The 25211-nt window shown below is 42.3% G+C and overlaps 2 long non-coding RNA genes across 2 annotated transcripts; one reads left to right on the top strand and one right to left on the bottom strand.

Annotated features, from left to right (window-relative positions):
* The first annotated feature begins 1161 nt into the window (after positions 1 to 1161).
* On the top strand, positions 1162 to 15018 carry LOC139949191 (uncharacterized). The gene is made up of 9 exons (XR_011787524.1): positions 1162 to 1280; positions 2433 to 2559; positions 3917 to 4044; positions 4784 to 4911; positions 5506 to 5635; positions 10059 to 10186; positions 10926 to 11053; positions 11895 to 12041; positions 14140 to 15018. It is a non-coding gene; the product is annotated as an uncharacterized lncRNA (long non-coding RNA).
* Positions 15019 to 15950: 932 nt separating this feature from the next.
* LOC139949262 (uncharacterized) lies at positions 15951 to 24299 on the bottom strand. The gene is made up of 4 exons (XR_011787536.1): positions 23013 to 24299; positions 22193 to 22327; positions 17762 to 17928; positions 15951 to 17528 (listed from the first exon to the last, which is right to left on the bottom strand). It is a non-coding gene; the product is annotated as an uncharacterized lncRNA (long non-coding RNA).
* Between the last annotated feature and the right edge of the window lie 912 nt (positions 24300 to 25211).

Below are 25211 nucleotides of genomic sequence, written 5' to 3'. Positions count from 1 at the left end.
CGAAATTCGTGTAAAATCTTCTTTCACGGAAACTAATACGAAGCCGTTTCTCACAATGTTTTATATTCCCTCTCCCCATTGCTTGTTACCAAGTAAGGTTTCAAGCTAATAATTATTCAGAGTAATAACCTATTGTGGCCACTGCCTTTAAGACAGCATGACCCCTCCCTACCACTGACAAAAAACAGTCCCCAAGTGAAATGCCAACCCTGCCCCCTCCTCCCCAGTGAAAATCTATGTTGATGGAAATCCATTGCGGCCCCGCACTCTTTCCAGTGGACATCCATTCTACAGAGGTACAATGGTGAGGTGAGCCTTTTGTTTTAAAAGTTGTTGAAAATAATTACTGTTCGCATAATTATAATTCTTAAGACAGTTTGGTGTGATTTCGGCACAAGCGCACTGAACAAAGTGTGGTATTTTCCCCTATAAGACTAATGGCACTTGTAAAAAAACAAAAAACAAATATGGTTTGAATAGGAAAACTTGTTTCAATTGCGGAAATCCAGACCTTGCAAAATGTTGATTTGAATGTGCCACCTTCAAGTTTTTACAGTACCGTATTTCAAACGCTAGGTAATTTTGTTTTATATACACCATAATATGTTACCGATCTTGTACTGTTCAACTGAAGAAGAAAACATATTTTTGTTTTGTTTGCTTTCTTTATTTTGATCTGAGCAGAACCTTGGGGGCCCAAAACTTAATAATTTCATAAAGCGCCCCGACCTCACACCTCGTCGGCACCCTACTACCCGACCTCACACCTCGTCGGCACCCTACTACCCGACCTCGCACCTCGTCGGCACCCTACTACCCGACCTCGCACCTCGTCGGCACCCTACTACCCGACCTCGCACCTCGTCGGCACCCTACTAGCCGACCTCGCACCTCGTCGGCACCCTACTACCCGCCCTCTATTTTAAAGTAAACTTTCAAAATGGTTAAAATCGTTTAGATCCAACAAGGAATTAAAACCACGGAACTGTGCATAGACATCAACATTTGTTATCCTCCAGTTCCTTTGTTTTAACAACTTTGTTTTAATTAATTATTAACCCTTTCACTGTCTTCAGCACGGTGCCCTGACTTCGCGCTGAAACACGTTGCACCATGCACTGAAACACTGAAAGACCATCGGCGTCAGGCACCAGTTGGTCGCCATTTTGTTACAAGAAAAATGGATGACGAAGACCTCGATTTTCAACCGATTTCTTTGCAGACATTTTCCACCTTTAACGGACAGTTTCGTGGCTAGACTTATAGTGAAAAGGATACTGGTGAGTTGGTAGTTATCTTTGTGGAAAATTGAATTGTTATTGAATGTATTTGTTTGTGAATTGGGTTTTATTCATAGGGGCGCAACATTTAAAAAGCACGACGGCAGGACGCGTATTGTTTGTACGACGAACCCGGAACCCGGCAATATACATGTAGGCTCTCAGATGCGAGTGGGATAGGCCTAACTAAACAAATCACATACTCATAGCAGCCGGGAAATAGGCAGCGAAAATAACCAATCACAACAACAGTACGTGAAAAAACGGTTGCAGGATCGGATACGGAAATCTATCAAAACAACAACAGCAACAACAACAACAACAACAGACAAACAACCATAACATGAACCTGGAAGACCTAAACGTAGTGTAAGCCCTAAATCAGTGTTTATTTTGGAATTAGAAGCTCCAAGAAACACAAAGCTCCTTCCAGCCCTAACCCCATTAATCTTCAATTAACAAGCTTCTGTCCAACTTCCTTTCCCATGCACTCAAGCCCATAATTCACTTCCAAGGTATGCACACCTGATACCCCCAATGGACCATGCACTGACCACCACCAGTATCCAGTCAGTGACAACACTTTTCCCATGCCCTATAAAATGTCCTCAATTTCACTTTTAGTTTATTCTTGATAGTTCTGGTTAGCCCAGTGCAGAGTCTCGCATTGAGTCCCTTAACATTTTGCAAGTTCAGTTTTTTTCTCATCTTCACCTAAACCCCAGTAGATTATGTGCCGCCTCAACACTCAAAAGCAATGACTTGCAGTGACTAAATTTGTCCAAAACTTTAATTTCCTCAAAAAACTTACAACTCTAATGTTTTGTGAACTCTATAACTAGACCCCAATAGAATTTGTGCCGTCTCACTGCTACTCTCTTGTAAGTTTTGTTAACTCTCAAACTAGACCCCAGTGGATTCTGTGCTGTCTTAACTCTCGAAAATTGATGTTGTGAAGTCTCAAAAATGCTGTGCTGTTTTAGTTTTCCTTGAGGCTCATGTTGCCTAGTCGCTGAATGTTTTGGGCCCTAACGATATGTGAACTCTCAAATAGTGAATGAGCCGATGTTGTAATGCTAACTGAAATTTTCCCGAAGCATGTCTGCATTCGATGAAATGTTTAAATGACATTGTGTGTTATTTTGTTGGCAGGTTATTCACTGGTTGAAGAGCAGTATCTATCATGGACAGTTCTTCTTACATTAGAAGATGCTTTTATCAAGCTCAACTTGGATTGTCATGTTTGGGACAGCTTTGCATCACTCCTTCCTTTTCTAAGGTATGTTGAAACATGTGAATTCTTCTCAGTGTTGACACCCTTTGCAAAGATTTTAAATTCACAACTTGCTCCAGATTTTGATGTCTCTTAAACTTGCCCCATGCACATGGTGGGAGTCCTTGAAAACTGTCTGATAAAGTTACCCAAAGCATATACCTGTTAGATATAGATGTTTTTTAGTCCCTTAGACTAAAAACCAGTAGATTCTGTGCAATTTCAACTCTCTAATGATGTGCATGGCATAATTTTCCCATAAACTTATTCTTCAGTCGAACAAAATTTGGCAACCTGAGCCAATGCTGTGACATCTTCTCAAGTTTCCCAAAGCACATGTTTTTTTAGTCCCTTAAAAACTTGCATGTGTAATGTTTTTGAACTCAGTGGATTCTGTGCCGTTTCAACTCCCCAAAGCTGTTGTGCAGTGCATACATTTTCCCAAAGCAGGTTTTCTAGACCTGTAAAACTTGCCAACATAATGATACTTCATCCACAGGTTATTCCTGAGATAATGCTGTGACGTCTTCTAAAGTTTCCCAAAGCACCTTTTTGAAAGTCATCTACAAATTTGCAAATGTAGTTGTTGTTTAACCCTAAAACTTAACCCTATTAATTGATGTGTCGTCTCAACTCTCTAAAGAGGATGTTTGGCCGTGAATAAATTTCCCAAAGCATGTTTTTTAGCCCTTCAAAAGCTAACCAACCTGTTTCCAAAATACAATTTATTCCTTAGCCAATGTTGTAATATCTGCTTAAGTTTTCCAAAGAACATGTTTCGATTCCTTTAAAAAACCTAGACAGATCTAATGTTTGAATCTATAAAACCCACGAGGATTCTGTACCATCTCAACGCTGGAAAGTGTTGCTGTTCAGTGCCCATGAATGGCATGCACCTCGGGCATTATCCTATACATAACTTGCCCCAAACATGTCTTCAGTTCCGGAAAAAATTTCAAGCTTCATGAGAATTCAATGTACAATTCAGTCCTGCGCCATTGCTGCCTTGTCTGCTGAATTTCCCCAAAACTTGTTATTCAGTCACTTGCAAGTCTAATGTTTTTGAACTGTCAAACTCAACCCCAGTGGATTCAATGCCGTCTCAACGCTTGAAAGCATTGCTGTGCATGGATTATATTTTTTTCAAACTTGTTCACCAGTCCAACAAATGTTGCCAACCTAGTTGTTTTTAAAACTCTAATCCTTGAGGCTTATGTAGTCTAGTCCCTGAATGTTTTGGGTCTAATGATATTTGAACTCTTAAATTGTTAACAAACCAATGTTGTACTGTTTATTAAATTATTCAAAAGTATGGTGACACTCGATGAAATGTTGATGACAATGTTTATTATTTTGTTTGCAGGTTATTCACTGGTTGAAGAGCAGTATCTATCATGGACAAAAGCTTTCTTCGATAGAAGATGTTTTTATCAAGCTCAACTTGGATTGTCATATTTGAGACAGCTTTCCATCAGTCCATCCTTTTCTAAGGTATGTTGAAACATGTGAAATCTTCTTAGTGTTAAAGCCCCGTGCAAAGATTTTCAACTCTTCAATTGCTCCAAATGGTGACGTCTCTTAAATTTGCCCGAAGCACGTGTAGTACAATTCGTCAACATTGTGTCGGCTGATAAGTTTTCCAGAGGCACTACATATGTTTTTTAAGGCCATGTAAAACTTGAAATTCTAATTTTCTTTGATCTCTCAAACTGAAAACCAGGGGGGAATCTGTGTCATCTCAACTCTATAACGTTGTGCTGATCACAATTTCCCTCAAACTTGTTCTCAAGTCACTCAAAAATTGCCAACCTTTTGAAACTGCAAGGAACAATTTATTCCTGAGCCAATGCTGTGACATCTGCTAAAGTTTCTCAAAGCGTTATGTTTTTTTTTTAGTCAACTAAAAACTTGCTCATCTAAATTAAAGGAACACGTTGCCTTGGATCCGTCGAGTTGGTCCTTGAAAAGCATTCTGTAAACTGTTTGTTATCAAATCGATATGGTTAGAAAGATGTTGTAAAAGTAGAATACAATGATCTACACAAATTTGCTTGAAATTGCGTGGTTTTCTTTGCTTTGCAGTGACTTTATTTTTTCAACACTTGTTTGCCAGTCACACAAGTTTTGCCAACCTAGTTGTTTTTTAAATTCTAACCCTTGAGGCTCATGTAGTCTAGTCCCTGAATGTTGTTGGTCCTCACGATATTTGAACTGTTTTTTTTGTTTGCAGGTTATTCACTGGTTGAAGTGCAGTATCTATCATGGACAAAAGCTTCCTTCGATAGAAGATGTTTTTATCAAGCTCAACTTGGATTGTCATATTTGGGACATCTTTGCATCACTGCTTCCTTTTCTAAGGTATGTTGAAACATGTATTCTTCTTAGTGTTGAAACCTTGTGCAATGATTATCAATTGTTAACCTACAGTCCTTGAAAAGTTGCCAACATTGTTTCGCTGGTGTGGCGGTTTCAACTTTCCGCTGTGTTCAGTTTTCCGAATAACCAAATACGGTAACATTACGTCAGGCGATGCGTGCGCACAGCAAGCGAAAGTAGTACATTTTTAGTGCCGTATTGAGTCATCCGTGTTACTCTGCGGTAGCTGTCTGTCATGGCGGCGTCCACGAATACAACGAGCAGCGAACAATGAGAATTGGGGTTTGTTTTTTATACAAGCAGTGTGACATGCTTGTTCGCATGAATACAAAAGATGGGGCAAGAGAATGTGACTAAGTAGAAAAGAATCGTATACTGTAACATAGAAACAAATTGGGGTCACTGAGAGAACTACAGTACTCCAAGCACAGCCCACCATGGCTTCAACACTGGCTCTAATGATATTTCTCAAAGAGTTAACGAGCCTATGCTGTATAGTTTCATGAATTTCCCAAAGCATAATGACATTATGATAAAAAGTTTAAATGACAATGTAATATGTTATTTGGTTTGCAGGTTAATTACTGATTGGAGCAAAATCTAACATGTATGTACAAAAGCTTCCTTCACGAAAAGATGTTTTTATCAAGCTCAACTTGGATTGTCATATTTGAGACAGCTTTGCATCACTCCATCCTTTTCTAAGGTATGTTGAAACTGTGAACTCTTCTAAGTGTTGAAACCCTGCGCAATGATTTTAAACTCTTAAATTACTCACATTGGTGACGTCTCTTAAATTTGGCCCAAGCACATGTAGTTTGAGTCCTTGAAAACTTGCCATTGTTGTGTCGGCTGCTAAAGTTTCCCAAAGCATATGTTTTTGGCTGGTCTCTCGGTGCATCTAGAGACTGAGCTTTCGGTGCATTTAGAGACTGGGCTCTCAGGCAGGCAGAGGCTGGGCTCTCGGGCAGGCAGAGGCTGGGCTCTCGGGCAGGCAGAGGCTGAGCTCTTGGGCAGGCAGAGGCTGGGCTTTCAGGGCAGGCAGAGGCTGGGCTTTCAGGGCAGGCAGAGGCTGGGCTTCCGGGCAGGCAGAGGCTGGGCTCTCGGGCAGGCAGAGGCTGGGCTCTCGGGCAGGCAGAGGCTGGGCTCTTGGGCAGGCAGAGGCTGGGCTTTCAGGGCAGGCAGAGGCTGGGCTTCCGTGCAGGCAGAGGCTGGGCTCTCGGGCAGGCAGAAGCTGGGCTCTTGGGCAGGCAGAGGCTGAGCTTTCAGGGCAGGCAGAGGCTGGGCTCTCGGGCAAGCAGAGGCTGGGCTCTCGGGCAGGCAGAGGCTGGGCTCTTGGGCAGGCAGAGGCTGGGCTTTCAGGGCAGGCAGAGGCTGGGCTTCCGTGCAGGCAGAGGCTGGGCTCTCGGGCAGGCAGAGGTTGGGCTCGTTGGCATGCAGAGGCTGGGCTCGTTGGCATGCAGAGGCTGGGCTCGTTGGCAGGCAGAGGCTGGGTCGTTGGCAGGCAGAGGCTGGGCTCGTTGGCAGGCAGAGGCTGGGCTGTGACATCTTCTCAAGTTTCCCCAAAGCACATGTTTTTTTAGTCCCTTAAAAACTTGCATGTGTAATGTTTTTGAACTCAGTGGATTCTGTGCCGTTTCAACTCCCTAAAGCTGTTGTGCAGTGCATACATTTTCCCAAAGCAGGTTTTCTAGACCTGTAAAACTTGCCAACCTAATGATACTTCATCCACAGTTTATTCCTGAGACAATGCTGTGACGTCTTCTAAAGTTTCCCAAAGCACCTTTTTGAAAGTCATCTACAAATTTGCAAATGTAGTTGTTATTTAATCCTAAAACTTAACCCTTTTAATTGATGTGTCGTCTCAACTCTCTAAAGAGGATGTTTGGCCGTGAATAAATTTCCCAAAGCATGTTTTTTAGCCCTTCAAAAGCGAACCAACCTGTTTCCAAAATACAATTTATTCCTGAGCCAATGTTGTAATATCTGCTTAAGTCTTCCAAAGAACATGTTTTCGATTCCTTTAAAAAACCTGCAGATCTAATGTTTGAATCTATTAAACCAAAGAAGATTCTGTGTCATCTCAACGCTGGAAAGCGTTGCTGTTCAGTGCCCATGAATGGCGGGCACCTCGGGCATTCTCCTATACATAAATTTTCCCCAAACATGTCTTCCGTTCCGGAAAAATTTCAAGCTTCATGAGAATTCAATGTACAATTCAGTCCTGCGCCATTGCTGCCTTGTCTGTAGTCTTGGTCCCAAGACCATTGGTGTTGCGCGGTCACACACAACCAACGTTCCGATGGCACGGCAAAAACTGTCCACGCTTGTAATGAACGAACGCTAGCGGGCGCTCTGTTTCTCTGATTTAGATCTCACCATGGTCTTGAATATTTGCAACGACGGGTCTTAACTTTTTTATTGTTTTTCGGCAAATCTCCCCCGACTTTCCGGTGGAGCCAATCAGAGGCTGCGTTGCGGTTGGCTCATGAATAATTCATCAGTGTTGTGCATGTAGTGTACAATGCATGCAGTAATTCCGTTGCATGACTTTTGCTTTACTCTGTGTGTGGGTATATATGTTTTTATCGGAGTATAATAATGTCCAGATCAGTAGGATTTGAAACTTTGACACAGGGTGGAAATACGATAAAGAAAGGTTTGTGGTACCAGCACAAACATTTCTGTGTATAATGTCCAGATCCAGACACCTGCATTGCCATGATATGCAGCTTGAAATGCGATCGTGGCGTTATGCTCCCGACGTGCCAGGGCCCACACTGATGAAGCCTGTATTGGCTAAACAATTTGCTTATAGTTAGCACAAAATAGTATTGCTTAGCAGAAACTGGTTGCCAGCCAATTTTTAATTAAATTTGAAATTTTGTAGTGCCCAAGTAAATTTTTGGATAGTAAAGAAATTTTGTACAGTATTTTCTGCCAAACAGATATTAACTGGTGGGCCCTGTAGTGTTATTCACAGTGAAAGTTTTTTAATCTTGGGGGAAAGAAATCTTGAGGGATTCAAAAGCGTCTTTGTGAGAACGTATTTTGAAACGTAACCGTAGCTGCATATCTTGGAACGTAAGCGTAGCTTGACTCGGGATTGAAAGCGTACTTTTTGATATTGTAGCGTAACCTATTAGTATCTTGGAGTGTATAAGCGTAGCTGAGTAGCTGCGTAGCTTGGAACGTAACAGTATCTTTTGGTGGAGCGTAAGCATATCTTGGAACATAATTCGTAGCTGCGTATCTTGGAACGTAAGCGTAACTTGACATGGGATTGAAAGCGTACCTTTTGATATTATGGCGTAACTTGAAGGAATGTAAGCAGATCTGTAAGCGCAGCTGAGTAGCTGTGTAGCTTGGAACGTTGACATCTTTTGGAACGTAAGCATATCTTGGACTGAAGTGTAGCATCTTGGAACATAAACGCAGCTGCGTATCTTTGAACGTAGGCATAGCTTGACTCGGGCTTGGAAGTGTACTTTTTGATATTATAGTGTAACTTGAAGGAACGTAGACCTATATGCGTATCTTGGAACGTAAACGTAGCTGCGTATCTTGGAATGTAAGCGTAGCTTGACTCGGGCTTGAAAACATACCTTTTGATATTATAGTGTAACTTGAAGGAACGTAGACCTAAGCGTATCTTGGAACGTAAACGTAGCCGAGTAGCTGCGTAGCTTGGAACGTAACCATATAACATTTTTTTTTAATGTAGTCGTAACAATATCTTTTGGAATAACTCATGAGAAATTTCGAGTTTTGATTGCTTGTCCAGCGGCGACTACTGCTATTCAACTCCCAGTTATTTGAGGCGAATAGTCAGGTCATTAAATTCCACTAGTTGCCCAGTTTAATCATTACCTCAAAAATAACTCTTCATTCACAGAATTAAAAAAATAATACTTTGTTTGACAAAATTATGCTTTGAGGGAATTTTGTTTTAGCATTATTTTTATTTAAACCTTTTATAAAAAATTCTCATAATTTTTTTAAGCTACTCACACAATAACACTGTCAATATAACAATATGCGATATTCCTACGTTTTGACATCATCAAAATTACCTGAAAACTCATAACAAAAAGAAATTAGGGGCCATGAATTAAAATGGAGCATATTGGAACGTTGCGATCATAAGAAACAACGGATTCGATACCCGCAAGCTGGGAGTTCATAGCACCTGGGATGTAACACCTCCAACCCCCACGAGACACGGCATGGGCGGTACGTGATATTCCACAAGGCTTATTTCACGTTCCGATTGCTCCACGCCGTGGGGCCATACAGCGTCCGATACACGGACTCTCTGAATGCTAATTTTACGTTCGATTTTTGACCATTATTTACGATTTCAAATCGTCACGTATCCATAATCTGAATAGGTACCTATACTTAAAATTTCACTGTTTTCCTTTTAATAGGCCTATAATGACCACGGAATCACTCTTTAAACAAAGATTATTAAAAATAGACCGCCGATCATATTGACCTTTGACTCGATCTAGTTTGAATAGTCATCTTCAATTCGTCACGTGATATGAATATTGCACACATTAAAAGTAATTTACATAGTCTGGCCACGCCTTCAATTTGCAAATATCCAAGACCATGGTGAGCACAGGACATGGTGAGATCCGTAAATCAGAGAAACAGCGCCCGCTAGCGTTCATTCATTACAAGCGTGGACAGTTTTTGCCGTGCATAATCGGAACGTTGGTTGTGTGTGACCGCGCAACACCAATGGTCTTGGAACCAAGACTACCTTGTCTGCTGAATTTTCCCAAAACTTGTTATTCAGTCACTTGCAAGTCTAATGTTTTTGAACTGTCAAACTCAACCCCAGTGGATTCAATGCCGTCTCAACGCTTGAAAGCATTGCTGTGCATGGATTATATTTTTTTCAAACTTGTTCACCAGTCCCACAAATGTTGCCAACCTAGTTGTTTTTAAAACTCTAATCCTTGAGGCTTATGTAGTCTAGTCCCTGAATGTTTCGGGCCTAATGATATTTGAACTCTTAAATTGTTAAAAAACCAATGTTGTGCTGTTTATTAAATTATTCAAAAGTATGGTGACACTCAATGAAATGTTGATGACAATGTTTATTATTTTGTTTGCAGGTTATTCACTAGTTGAAGAGCAGTATCTATCATGGACAAAAGCTTCCTTCGATAGAAGATGTTTTTATCAAGCTCAACTTGGATTGTCATATTTGGGACAGCTTTGCATCACTCCTTTCTTTTCTAAGGTATGTTGAAACATGTGAAATCTTCTTAGTGTTGAAGCCCCGTGCAATGATTTTCAACTCTTCAATTGCTCCAAATGGTGACGTCTCTAATATTTGCCCGAAGCACGTGTAGTACAATTCGTCAACATTGTGTCAGCTGATAAGTTTTCCAAAGGCACTACATATGTTTTTTAAGGCCATGTAACACTTGAAATTCTAATTTTCTTTGATCTCTCAAACTGAAAACCCGGGGGGAATCTGTGTCATCTCAACTCTATAATGTTGTGCTGAGCACAATTTCCCTCAAACTTGTTCTCAAGTCATTCAAAAAATTGCCAACCTTTTGAAACTTCAAGGAACAATTTATTCCTGAGCCAATGCTGTGACATCTGCTAAAGTTTCTCAAAGCGTTATGTTTTTTTTTTAGTCAACTAAAAACTTGCTCATCTAACTTAAAGGAACACGTTGCCTTGGATCGGTCGAGTTGGTCCTTGAAAAGCATTCTGTAAACTGTTTGTTATCAAATCGATATGGTTAGAAAGATGTTGTAAAAGTAGAATACAATGATCTACACAAATTTGCTTGAAATTGCGTGGTTTTCTTTGCTTTCCAGTGACTTTATTTTTTCAACACTTGTTTGCCAGTCACACAAGTTTTGCCAACCTAGTTATTTTTTAAATTCTAACCCTTGAGGCTCATGTAGTCTAGTCCCTGAATGCTTGGGTCCTAACGATATTTAAACTGTTTTTTTTGTTTGCAGGTTATTCACTGGTTGAAGTGCAGTATCTATCATGGACAAAAGCTTCCTTCGATAGAAGATGTTTTTATCAAGCTCAACTTGGATTGTCATATTTGAGACAGCTTTGCATCACTCCATCCTTTTCTAAGGTATGTTGAAACTGTGAACTCTTCTAAGCGTTGAAACCCTGCGCAATGATTTTAAACTCTTAAATTACTCACATTGGTGACGTCTCTTAAATTTGGCCCATGCACATGTAGGTTGAGTCCTTGAAAACTTGCCATTGTTGTGTCGGCTGCGAAAGTTTCCCAAAGCATATGTTTTTGGCTGGTCTCTCGGTGCATCTAGAGACTGAGCTTTCGGCAGGCAGAGGCTGGGCTCTTGGGCAGGCAGAGGCTGGGCTCTTGGGCAGGCAGAGGCTGGGCTCTTGGGCAGGCAGAGGCTGGGCTTTTGGGGCAGGCAGAGGCTGAGCTCTTGGGCAGGCGAGGCTGGGCTTTCAGGGCAGGCAGAGGCTGGGTTCTCGGGCAAGCAGAGGCTGGGTCCATGGATAGGCAGAGGCTTGACTCGTTGGCAGGCAGAGGCTTGGCTCGTTGGCAGGCAGAGGCTGGGCTCGTTGGCATGCAGAGGCTGGGCTTGTTGGCAGGCAGAGGCTTGGCTTGTTGGCAGGCAGAGGCTTTGCTCGTTGGCAGGCAGAGGCTGGGCTTGTAAGCAGCCTCACAAAAAGCTCACTACAGTTTTGTTCACTTTTACACTAAGATGACAGTCATCTCACAAAGCTTGTAGGTGGAAGACACAATGGTTATCAAAACTTGGAGTTGTTTTTGAAACCTAAAGTGTACAAAAGACACTGTACTGGAACTTATTAAACAAGTTTGAGTTCTACATCAACATTTCATGTAATATACTTGAGTTCACATACTATCAAATCTTGGATTTTCGTAACCGGCTTTTTTGTAACCAGACATATATCTTTATCTTTTGTCTTTACAGGACCATGGGTACAATCTTCTTGACGTTAAAGAACAGAGAAGACCAAGAATCAAGGGAGTCATTTTGTACAGATTCTTCTAATGAAAAGACTGATTTCACTTTTTTGTGGTTAAATTCTACAGTCAAATTACCACTTCCCTCCTCATGGTAATCTCCAACTTGCCTTTAAATTTATGTCTGACAACCACTTCACTCCATATGTCTAAATCACTTCTCTCTTTAATCTAAATACCACTTCCTTCCATCAGTCTAACATTCACTTCACTCCATTTGTCTAGCAACTTCTCTCTATCTAACAACCACTTCCCTCATACGTCTAACCTACCACTTCTTTCCTTACGCCTAACATCTTCTCTCCATACGTCTATTTCACTTCCCTCCATACGCCTAAACCACTTCTCTCTTTACGTCTAACAGATCTCTCCATACATCTGAAAACTTCCTCATTCACCTCTCATCTGTCTGAAACTTTCCTCCAAAAGACAAACAACCACTTTTCTCTGTACATCTAAATCACTTCTCTCCATACGTCCAACTTCCACTTCTCCATACGTCTATTTCACTTCCCTCCACACGTCTAAAAAATTCTCTCCATCTGTCTGACAACTTCTCTCCATTGGTCTAATTCGCTTCTCTCTATACATCTATAACCACTTCTCTCTTTACATTCCTAACCCTAACAATTACACTCCTTATGTCTAATTCTCTTCTCTTCTCTTCATCTGTCTGACAACTTCTCTCCATCCTTCTAATTCCTTTCTCTCTATAAAGTGAAACAACCATTTCTCTCCTTACGTCTAACAACTGCTCTCCATGTGTCTAACTACCACTTTTGGCTGTATGTCTAAATCACTTCCCTCCAAACCACTTCTCTCCATACATCTAACAACTACTCTCCTTGCAACTAATTCCCTTCTCTTAATCTGTCTGACCATTTCTTTCCATACGTCTATATACATCTAACAACCACTTCCCTCCGTACATCTAACAACTTCTCTCTATTCATCTAAACAACCACTTCTCCCCATACATCTAACAACTTCTCTGAATGAGTCTAACAACTCCTCTCCATACGTGTAACAACATTCTTCATGCCCTAACAACTTCTTTCCATATGTCTGACAACTTCTCTTCATATGTCTAACAACTTCTCTCCATCTTCTAACAACATTCTCCATGCTTCTAAAAACTTCTTTCCATATGTCTGACAACTTCTCTTTGTATGTCTAACAACTTCTGTCCATCTTCTAACACCATTCTCCATGCTTCTAACAACATCTTTCCATATGCTAACAACTTATCTTCATGCGTCAACAACTTCTCTTCATGCGTCTAACAACTTATCTAACAACGTCTAATTCGCTTCTCTTCATACGTCTGACAACTTCTCTCCGTTTGTCTAATTCGCTAATTCGGATTAATGGAGTCATCTTGCACAGATTCTTGTAATGAAAAGACTGCTTTCACTTTATCGTGGACAAATTCTTAACGTCAAACTACAACTTCCCTCCTCATGGTAATCTTCAACTTCCCTTTAAATTTATGTCTAACAACCACTTCTCTCTATATGTCTAAATTACTTCCCTCCATATATCTAACAGTGACTTCTCTCCATACGTCTGACAACTTCTCTCCTTACGTCTGACAACTTCTCTCCATACGTCTGATAACTTCTCTCCTTACTTCTAATTCACTTCTCTTTATACATCTAATAACTTCTCGCCTTACGTCTGACAACTTCGCTTCTTATATCTTATTCACCTTTCTTCATACATCTGACAACTCTCTCCGTAGATCTATCGACTTCTCTCCTTACGTCTGACTACTTCTCTCCATATGTCTAACAACTTCTCTCCTTCTTCTAACTTAATTCTCTTCAAACCTGTAACAACTTCTCTCCTTACGTCCAACAACTTCTTTTCTTATGTCTAATTCACGTCTCTTCGTACGTCCAATTCACGTCTCTTCGTACGTCTAACTACTTCTCTCCCACCTTCTAATAACTTCCCTCCTTACATCTAATTCACTTCTCTCCATACATCTAATTCGCTTCTCTTAACAAGTCTAACAACTTCTCTCCATAAGTCTAAGTACCATTTTTCTCCATATGTCTTATCCAATTTCTTTATACGTTTAACTACCACTTCCCTTGTGTCAAGTAGTACACTTGAGTAAGACATACTATTTGATCTTGATTCGAAGTTGATTTTTTGTAACCATAAATCTTTATCTTTTGTCTTTACAGGACCATGGGTACAATCTTTATGCGCCGTCATGGAGCTTACATTAAAGAACTGAGAAGACCACGGATCAATGGAGTCATCTTGTACAGATTCTTGTAATGAAAAGACTGCTTTCACTTTATCGTGCACAAATGCTTAACGTCAAACTTCAACTTCCCTTCTTATGGTAATTTACTTCTCTTCATACGTCTAACAACTTCTCTCCTTTCATCTGATATCTTCTCTCCATACATCTAATTCACTTCCCTTCATACGTCTAACAAATTCTCTCCTTACGTCTGACAACTTCTCTCCATATGTCTAACAACTTCCCCTTCTTACATCTAATTTACTTCTCTTCATTCGTATTAACAACTTCTCTCCATCATCTAACAACAACTTCTCTCCATACGTCTAACCACTTCTCTTCATACGTCTAACAACTTCTCTCCATACGTCTAACAACTTCTCTTCATACGTCTAACAACTTCTCTCCATACGTCTAACAACTTCTCTTCATACATCTGACAACTTCTCTCCATCATCTAACAACTTCTCTCCATACGTCTAACCATTTCTCTTCATACGTCTAACAACTTCTCTCCATACGTCTAACAACTTCTCTTTAGACGTCTAACAACTTCTCTTCATATATACGTCTAATTTACTTCTCTTCATACGTCTGACAACTTCTCTCCATACGTCTAACAACTTCTCTCCATACATCTAACAACTTCTCTCCATACGTCTAACAACTTCTCTCCATACGTCTAACAACTTCTCTCCATACGTCTAATTTACTTCTCTTCATATGTCTGACAACTTCTCTACATACGTCTAACAACTTCTCTTCTTATGTCTATTTTTACTTTAATCTTACAGTTAATTTTTAATGTTTAACTTATCTAAACAGTTGTAATAAAGTACGTGTTATCGTATTTGCTTAATGAGAGTAAGAAATAAAGTATAACAGAAACAACTTGTACTAAAGAGTCCTTTATTTGAGTCTATATTTTAAATAGAATAAACCATATAGAGACAGTACAAACGTGAGATAAACGGTTTTTTTTAAGAGGGGTCAAAGGTCAAAGTTCAGGGGTGAGGACAGTGGGCAAAGGAGAGTGGGCAAAGGACAGTTGGCAAAGGAGAGTGGGCAAAGGACCATTGGCAAAGGAGAGTGGGCAAAGGACCATTGGCAAAGGAGAGTGGGCAAAGGACCATTGGCAAAGGAGAGTGGGCAAAGGACCATTGGCAAAGGAGAGTGGGCAAAGGACCATTGGCAAAGGAGAGTGGGCAAAGGACCATTGGCAAAGGAGAGTGGGCAAAGGACCATTGGCAAAGGAGAGTGGGCAAAGGACCATTGGCAAAGGAGAGTGGGCAAAGGACCATTGGCAAAGGAGAGTGGGCAAAGGACCATTGGCAAAGGAGAGTGGGCAAAGGACCATTGGCAAAGGAGAGTGGGCAAAGGACCATTGGCAAAGGAGAGTGGGCAAAGGACCATTGGCAAAGGAGAGTGGGCAAAGGACCATTGGCAAAGGAGAGTGGGCAAAGGACCATTGGCAAAGGAGAGTGGGCAAAGGACCATTGGCAAAGGAGAGTGGGCAAAGGACCGTTGGCAAAGGACTTTGACCCCTAACCCCTTACCCCTGAACTTTGACCTTTGACCCCTCTAAAAAAACGTTTATCTCACGTTTGTACTATCTCTATATGGTTTATTTTATTTAAAATATAGACTCAAATAAAGGACTCTTTAATACAAGTTGTTTCTGTTATATTTCTTTATTTCTTACTCTCATTAAGCAAATACAATAAAATGTACTTTATTACAACTGTGTTTAGATAAGTTAAACATTAAAAATTAACTGTAACATTGAAGTAAAAATAAACGTAAGAAGAGAAGTTGAATAGACGTATGAAGAGAAGTAAATTAGACGTATGAAGAGAAGTTGTGAGACGTATGAAGAGAAGTTGTGAGACGTATGAAGAGAAGTTGTAGACGTATGGAGAGAAGTTGTTAGACATATGAAGAGAAGTTGTTAGACGTATGGAGAGAAGTTGTTAGTATGTAGAGAAGTCGTCAGACATGAAGAGAAGTAAATTAGACGTATGAATTAGAGAAGTTGTGAGACGTATGAAGAGAAGTTGTTAGACGTATGGAGAGAAGTTGTTAGACGTAAGAAGAGAAGTTGTGAGACGTATGAAATGAAGTTGTTGACGTATGGAGAGAAGTTGTTAGACGTATGAAGAGAAGTTGTTAGACGTATGGAGAGAAGTTGTTAGTATGTAGAGAAGTCGTCAGACATATGAAGAGAAGTAAATTAGACGTATGAATTAGAGAAGTTGTGAGACGTATGAAGAGAAGTTGTTAGACGTATGGAGAGAAGTTGTTAGACGTATGAAGAGAAGTTGTTAGACGTATGAAGAGAAGTTGTTAGACGTATGAAGAGAAGTTGTGAGACGTATGAAGAGAAGTTGTTGACGTATGGAGAGAAGTTGTTAGACGTATGAAGAGAAGTTGTTAGATGTGACACTTATATTTACACAATGTAATGGAATAATTTTCATAACAATGGGTTAATTCAACAGTGTACAATCCACAGCACACAGGTGGTTTTGATTCCATATTACTTATATATGTATTTATTTCACATTTTAAGCGCTATATGTATACTGTTTAACTACATGTACCAGACCAAAAAAAGGATTACACATATATCACTATACAGAAATAGCATGTTGCTACATAGATTGGTTTGATGACATAAGTCTAGAATATGATGGACCACGTGAAGGTTGTCATCTCCCCCCACAACATATACTTTAGAACAATAACAAGAGTTACTTATCCCAGTGTGCCAAACAAATATTAAGCACACTCATTGACTAAAATCAAAACCAGGTACATGTCAATTAAAACCTTGTTATTGAGAACCCAAACACCTTATACATGCTACATTTATATATAACCAAAATATAAGTAACTGCAGCCGCATATTATTACAAGATACTAAATAAATTGACTTCCTTTCGAATAAACAAAGTATTTTAGTGATAAGCCCATGCTTTAAAAAAGGAACGAAGAAGGTCAAGTGCTTCATTATTGTCCAGAATGAAGACGACTCAAAATAAACTGTTCCATGTTGTTTACATCCTCAGGTGAATCAAACAGATGCCTTTCCCCAAATTATTGCATGTTATTATACCAAGTTGTGAGTCACCTTGTTCAAGGATATTAAGCTCTAACCGATATTAAAATGTTGGCTTGTTTATCCGGCGCACTTGGTTTGATGACTGAAGACAAGCTTCCCGTGTTAGATCACTGCTACTTTGTGAGGAACTGGTCCTTAACTGGTCCAGGTAAAACGGCATGGAATCTTGCTCATCCAACGATTTGAATCTTTTCGGTGAACGTCTAATAGATAAGTAAAAAGGGTAAAAGAATAGTACAATTTAAACTCAAACATTAAAGCAAGCTAGAGACCAGATTTAAAATTGAATGGGAATGTGAGAATTTTTAAACAAAATTTGATTCAGTGCAAACAGGCTGGCATAAACCCGTTTGCCAAATACCAGTCGAGCCAAACGCATATATTTTTTAATAATAATAAACTGCAAATATAATTTGCAATCTGTGATTGTTTATACCTTTAAAGATACACATATCAGTCACTTGTTTCTCTGTTCATCTTAGCGGTGAGTAGATGAAAGTACAAAGATGTCACACTCCTGACCTCAGATAAGAATCCATCAATAGCATCTCTATGGTCCATGTTGACAGCAGAGCATACATCATAGCAAGTCCAGATGATAATCTAATACACAACAACAAGCCAAAAATTGTTTTGAAATGTGGCAAAGGCTAAACCTCGAATAGGCCATTGATTTGTATACAGCACAGCTCAAAATCCCCCCCCCACCCACAGTCCCGCAACATGCCCGTCACGGAGTCGTCCTCTTTTCGATGAGCCCTACTAAATGTAAGCACCCAAGGACCGAGTATGTGGGGAAGGAGGGAGGGATACTCTACCGGTAAGTCTTTGTTCGTAGACCCCATCCACACTACTGTGGGAGGGGGGGGGGAGTCTACTTCACTCTACGTACCGGTAGAGTTGAATTACTTATTTGCATAGACTCACACCGAGGAAAGGCTAGGCCCGATAGTGGTCCATGCCCAAAACGTACAGGGGGTATCGGCCCACGGGTAAACAAAACATAAGTATTGTTAGCACTGTATTACCGTGGAAAAACTCACCTAAACACGTGACTGACGAGGTGGAGCTTGTTCTGGCTTGGCTGGCCGCCTGTAAAACCGCTCTACCCGCTCTCCCATCCACCTGTAGAACGTCCTTCAGGTAGCAGTCAGAGAACGTGGACGGGCTCTTCCAGGAGGTCGCCCTTGTTATGTCACTCATGGAGACCCCTTTAAAGAAAGCCCATGAGGCCGACACTCCCCGTACCTCGTGGGCATGAACTGGACCATTGGTCGCTGGCCATCCGCCCGACACCGAGCGGATGGCTGTAACTATCCAACGCGCGATTGTATCGCGGGATGCTGGTCGGAATGGTGGAAATGCCGGTTCGGATTGACTTTGTGCGATCGATGTACCACTTTAGCGCCCGTACCGGGCACCAAAGCTTGTCCGCCGCAAGGCTTTAAGGTCGGGAATAAAAAGATCTGGTTCGGACAGCGGATTGATTTTTGGCTAAAAACCCCGCCGTAGGGATCAGGCAGACTCCTCCGGGTTCCAACCGGATGTGCCCCGCCGCCACTGTAAGGGAGTGTACCTCGCTACGTCGGCGAGACGTAGCGACCGCTAACAAAAAGGCAACCTGCACCGTTAGATGTAACAGCGTGGCCCCACTCAGTGGCTCGAAAGGGGGTTTTGTTAGTGCACGCTAGGGGGATGGGTGACAAACATCCCCTTAGTCAGCTGCCCAATCGCCCGGTTATCCGAGACTGTCGAGCCGTCGGCGAATCCTCCGTGGACTGCCGCAATGGCCGAACGGTATTTTTTCACCGTGGCCGTTGCCAGCCCGCTATCAAAAAGATATAGGAGGAAATCCCCAACTTCCTCTACAGAAGTATCGGCGGGATGAATAGCTCATCACCTACACCATTTAAAGAAATGGCGTAGTCGGCAGTCATAATCTCTTCGGGTTGAGGCCCTTCTGGGCGGCAACTTCCGCAGCCCGTCTCGAAGGACCGCTGCAGGTGCAGGTCCCTCGGAGTTGGATGAACCACTCCGGACACGGGCTGGTATATGAGGTCCGGGCGTTGTGGGAGAACTACCGGCCTGTGCACCAGGAGCCTGACCAGCTGTGGGAACCAGGGCTGTCGGGGCCAAAAAGGGGCGATCAAGGGAACTTTGCAGTGATCCTGTCAGCACCAGTGGAATGAGGGAGATGGGCACGTAGGCATATGCCAACAGCCCCTCCCATCGCATAGTCAGAGCATCGATCCACCATGCCCCGGGGTTGGAACCCCTGGCGCAGTAGATCGGCAGTTGATTGTTTCGTCCGAGAGGCGAACAGATCCACATGAGGTCGGTCGATAAGCAGATAGAGCGACTGGGCCACACAGGGGCGGAGGGACCACTCTGTCGGGCTGATCCAGCCCCAGGAAAGAGCGTTGGCCTTACATTCTCCTTCCTCGGGATGTACACCACCAACAGGGCGATCCCCTGCTGTATGCACCAGTGGATTAGGTCCCAGGCTAGTGCACACAGTTACCACTTGTAGCGTTGTCAGAGCGCACCAGGACGGCCGGCCCCACCAGCTGTGTCCGGAAGTGCTGGAGGGCATTCCAGACCGCCAGCATTTCCAGGACACTGATGTGGGTCGAGTGGTGTTCCGGGCCCCACACCCCCGCTATCTGGTCGAGGGTCGCCCCCCCCCCCCAGCCGTACAGAGACGCGATGGTGACGGCGGTCGCTGACGGTCTGGGCGGGCGGAACACTCGACCACGTGTGAGGTAGGCGTCCTCCACCCACCATTGAAGGTGGGGGGTCAGCCAAGGGGTGGTATGCTCGATCGTCTCGAGGACCAATCTGTCGGACGTGATCTGAGCCCAGGACCCACAAAATTCCTGAAGACGGCCTCACACGGGTCCGTCGGAGGGAGGCCGCCTGGAGACTGGGAGGTCACAAAGCGCGATGCTGAGTCTATCTTCCTGGCTACTTCCTCCATCTTCCCCCGCGTCGGTAAAGGGAAGTTTGGAAGAGGTTGACCCCCTGTCTGCGGTCAGCTTGTCTGCTGCGGAGTCCGGTAGGACTGGGGTCAAAAAAACATATATATATCGAAATCCCCGGGGGGAAATTGGTAATATAAATCTGCCCGCTTGGGGTAGGCCGTCCAAGAGGATGCCGACATAATGCCCTCGATGCAGTCAGCGCATACACAGTCGAGTGGCATAGCCGGGAAAATATTCCCACTCCTCGGAGCGGGGCCAATCCTCCTCTTAAAAGACCGCTGTTCATCGGGGGCATCCCCCACTTCCTCGGCGGGGAGACCCATAACCCGGGCCATGTCCCTTTGGACAAGGCGCAATTCAGTTTCGGCAATCGAAAGTCATTGAACTGACGTGGTCAACTCGTCCTCTTCCAGGGCTGATTTGCCGGACTCGGGGGGGTCAGATACGCTCACTGATTGTTCACCCAAAGGCAGGGCTGTGCCTAACAAATCATGGTGTTCTGCATCCCGATCGGATACAAAAGATCCGGAGGGGTGTATGCTAATCCCTGTCTGGGATTGTGGACGTGCACCAGTGTGTGACCGCACATCACCCTGATCCATCATACCCCATGCAACCTCCTGTGTGGTGACTGTGGGACGGTGGCTGGGAGGGGAGGCCGGTGGTCGGCTGACCATGCACGGTAAGCCGCCTCGATCCGTGCGCACCCAGCCATGACCGAACTGGTCGGGCTGGGTGTACGGTCCCGAAAACTGGGAAAATTCCTGAACCTTGCACCGGCTGGATATTGAGGCCGCTAAGGTCTGGGAAGCCGTGAGGAATTCGTCTCGGGATAGCGGCTCGCTACCCCGATGATGCTTCCTATGGCCGTCAGGTGAGGAGTCGTCAGACGACCGAAGATGACGGTCTTTACTGGTCCTCTGCCAATTATTCGGTACCCGCTCACAGGACGAATCCGAGGCTCTCTCTGAGGAAACCCGAGTGACAGGGATGCCCGAACAACAGGTGAAACTCGAAGACGAGGGTGGGTGGGGTATCCCGGGGGAGTCCCAGGTACCCGACTCCGCACCCATAATCCTTCTCCCCATGGCCAGCGCCCCACAGCCTATGGCGTGGCTGGGTGCCTTGTGGGTCTTAAAGCCTCGCAAAAGGCCATCACCAACAGTCGTGGGGGAATCCACCGCGTCGGTGCCGGCCGGGTTTTCTGAGCCGTGCGGAGGGGGGATGCCCTCTGGCTTCAGAGACCCCGAGGCAGTGCTGGGAGAGTTGGCAGTTTTCTCCGGAACGGAGCCACCTTTTGCCCTGCCTCTCTTGGTTGCTGCCCCGGCACCGGTTTTCTTGGCCTTGCGGGGGCGTTTGACCTTCGACTGGGCCGACCTACGCACACTTACCGAAGAGAAGGAGTGGGTAGCAACCCCTCTTTGATCGGTGGGTATTCCGGGCGACGCAGCCGACAGAGGCTGCGTAGGCCGACTGGAGGACTGCAAGCCGGGCAACGAAGTGTCACCAGCGCAGCCCCCCCCAAAGCTCCGACTGTCCTGGGGAAACGGACGTAACTCCAGTAGTGACAGCCGAAGACCTCCTCTTTTATTTCACAACTCACTACTAACAACAACTACATCTCTACAATTTTTCAAGTCTTTTTAAGCACTCTTAGCGAGGAAAGGTTTAGACAACGGTTGAACTGTGGAACAGATTTAAAACACAACCTCACCCACTTGCGGCTAAGAGAAAAGAGGACGACTCCGTGATGGGCATGTCGTGTGGCGTTATGTGTAGGACGGTGGAGGGCACTATTGTGTGTAAAAGTCTTAGCATTTCTGCCTCGCGGCATAGGGAATATGCAAATTAGTAGACACACTTAATTTTTATTTTAAAGAATTTACCTTAAGTTGCATACTTCAGCTTGGTAAGTAATACATTCCTCAGATATTATTTCTTCTAGCCAAGCCACACCAGATTGATGCTTTCAATGTCCATGTTGTTGGAGGAACACTGCATCAGAATAATGTCTTGACAATCTGGAACAGTAATAAATCAGTCAACACTGGATGACGTCCTTGGTCAAATTTGCAAACATGTCTCCAAAGTTCAACCAAAGTAATGTTTGTTTTCACAAAGACGACGATTTCAATGATCTTCTTGCCGACATTTAACAATGACTACATCAGACAATATATTCTTTCATTTGGCCATTTTTTTTACGGATATTCAAAGACCCAACTGATTACACAAACTTTTCAAGAAAAGTGTTAACAAATTTTGTTCAGTTTGCACTTGCAGATGTAGGGCTTGTGACAAGTGAAACCTTTGAAATCGTGGAAGTAGAAAAAAATTTTAGTTGCCAAACAAATGTGCATTTCAGCCATTTAGTCGAACATATTCTAGACGTGCAGGCGTGTAAAATTGTTCATAATCAACAAATATTCAAGTGCAATTTGAAATAATATTTGATCTAATGTTTGACCACTGCACTGACTTGCTGTGAAAGTCTTAAAAGATTTACAACAAACAGTCTTTGTTTGACTGCAAACAAAACAACGGCAGTTGTGACTCAAGGTAAACTCCTCAAGGTACATTGCTGAACACAATAAAACAATCTTACATTTGTAAAAGTTTTGGTAAAAGTATTGAATTAAATGAAGAGCCATAGTACAAAAGGCATTTAGATTGAGTTATCAAGCCGAGTTAATTGATAAGTTTTACCTCAAGGTTCCAGTCTGTAAACTTATTAATGAGTAGACGCCATTCATATTACAGCAGGACACATCTCTGATGTGAATCTCTGAGCGTTGAACCTGTGGAACATTCTTCCAAAAAGCATAAATACTGCCCCGTGTTAGAACATCATATAAAAAAATACAACTACAAGAACATAGACTTTTGTGATTGCCTTCTATAGGTAATATATTTTGTTCTTGACTATATGTATATTAACACTAGGCTTCTTTTTAAGAAATAAAAACATGCAATCTTCAAATGCTATTTCCTTGACAATTAAGTATTTCAGATAGAAGTATATTTGCCCCTTTTTCATTGTGTCTCATGTATATACTATTCGATTAGTTCTTCACATATCTTTGTTCAATATATCGGTTATACATGCACACTTTTCACTAAGGAACTAAATGTAATGTAGAGTTGAATTGAATTAAATACAAGTATTTATATGGAGGAATTGGTACTGGTATCAATTTGGTAATTATTTTTATTTAAGATCTAAACTAATCCATTTTATTCTCGAAAATTATCATATTATATGATTTTTTTGTAAGTCAACTTACCAATGGAAAGACCTCCTTACCATTACACATCTATCCAAGAAGACAAAAACACACAGGATTACAAGTTAACCACCATACTTGGTCTCCATTACAAAATAGTCACAAAACCGCATGACAGCACATTGTGTGCTCTGTGCTTAGTGATACAACAAAGTTACAAACTTATTTCAGACACTTTTGCATCAAATAATAAGAGTGCCAATCAGTTTGCCTGGGGCGTCATTGTTACAAAACAAAGCAGTGGAATAATTCCCTGCGGAAAAGCCAAAATGAATGACACCTTCTGTATACTGACAACGTGTTCGAGAAGCAGGCATGCAAGGGCGCGGGCCTTTGGCAGGCAGCCACATCAACCCATTATCTGATTACAGAAAATGGGTACTTGTCCTTCAAGCGAAAAATGGCGATCCCAATGCAGAATTCTGTAGAAAGCAGAGCCATGAAATGGGGCCCAGGTAGTTTCTGCATGACCTTCAAATATTGAATGATTGACAGGATTAAACTTATCTCGCCAACATCGATGATCCAATGATCCAAGCTGATTAATGTAGATCAGAGGCCACTGGATACAGACATCCAGTCAGCACCTTGCCATGAAACATTCTACTGTAGTAGGGCTGTTGTCAACGGTGGGAGGGCAGGTGTACTTGGGGTGGATGGGTAGGTTCCCTTCACTCAGTCAGCGCAACATGCAAAGAAACCAAGAAAACCAAGAAAATGTTTCTGAAAAAAAAAATTACAATTTGAAAAAAAATTAGAATAGAATAGAATAGAATAGACTAGAATAATTTTATTGTCCACGTTAAAAACATAGAACCTTGATATCCACTGGCCAAATTACAAGTATATACAATCAATATAAAAACTAAATAACAACATCGATTGTGTAGAAACATATATATTGAATATTAATTTTAAAATCTAGAGCGGTTTTGTCCACGCAAGAAGAACAATCTGTAATTGGAATACACAATCTGAGAAACGTTTCATGCAGAAACATTTCTCAGATTAAAATGTTTTTGAAACCTTATCTGTAAAACCACATTCCTTGAACAGGGATTGTTTCGCAAAAAGTCAAACTGTATCAACGCCTGCATTAGGTTTTTACAGTCATTAATTTTTTAAGTAATTACCAAAGATATATCCGCCCATTATAGGGGTCAATGCAGATTAACTGGGCCCACTTTCATGGCTCTGCTTACCGCAAGTACGGCTGTTACAGATTGAGAGAGTTCTGCACTTACGTTTGAAGGCAAACATCACAAGATCTCGGCTGCTTGGATACATCAAGCGCACTCAGTGTAGGGGCACATGAAAGAAAAGTGAATTCAAATCTTTAGTAAATAAACCTTTATTTTGGTACTATAATTAAAACATTGAATAAAAAACTGTCATATGATATTTGAGAAAACAGTCAGTGCAGGCTTGTCATAGGGGAAAGTTAGATTTAAAAAGTCAATGAGTACTTCCAAAGAAAGGTGTCTTTTATTACAAACAAAACATCAGGAATGCAAAGTGCCCAGGAACAATAATTTAGGAAGACATACTGATTTTGTTCAAGTGTGTTTACATTTATACTGTTGATAACAATCAATGAGAAAATAATTGACAGGGGGGCAAT

Source organism: Asterias amurensis, chromosome 16 (genome assembly GCF_032118995.1).
Source record: "Asterias amurensis chromosome 16, ASM3211899v1".
NCBI classification, from domain to species: Eukaryota; Metazoa; Echinodermata; class Asteroidea; order Forcipulatida; family Asteriidae; genus Asterias; species Asterias amurensis.
This window is presented reverse-complemented; position numbering and strand designations above follow the sequence as displayed.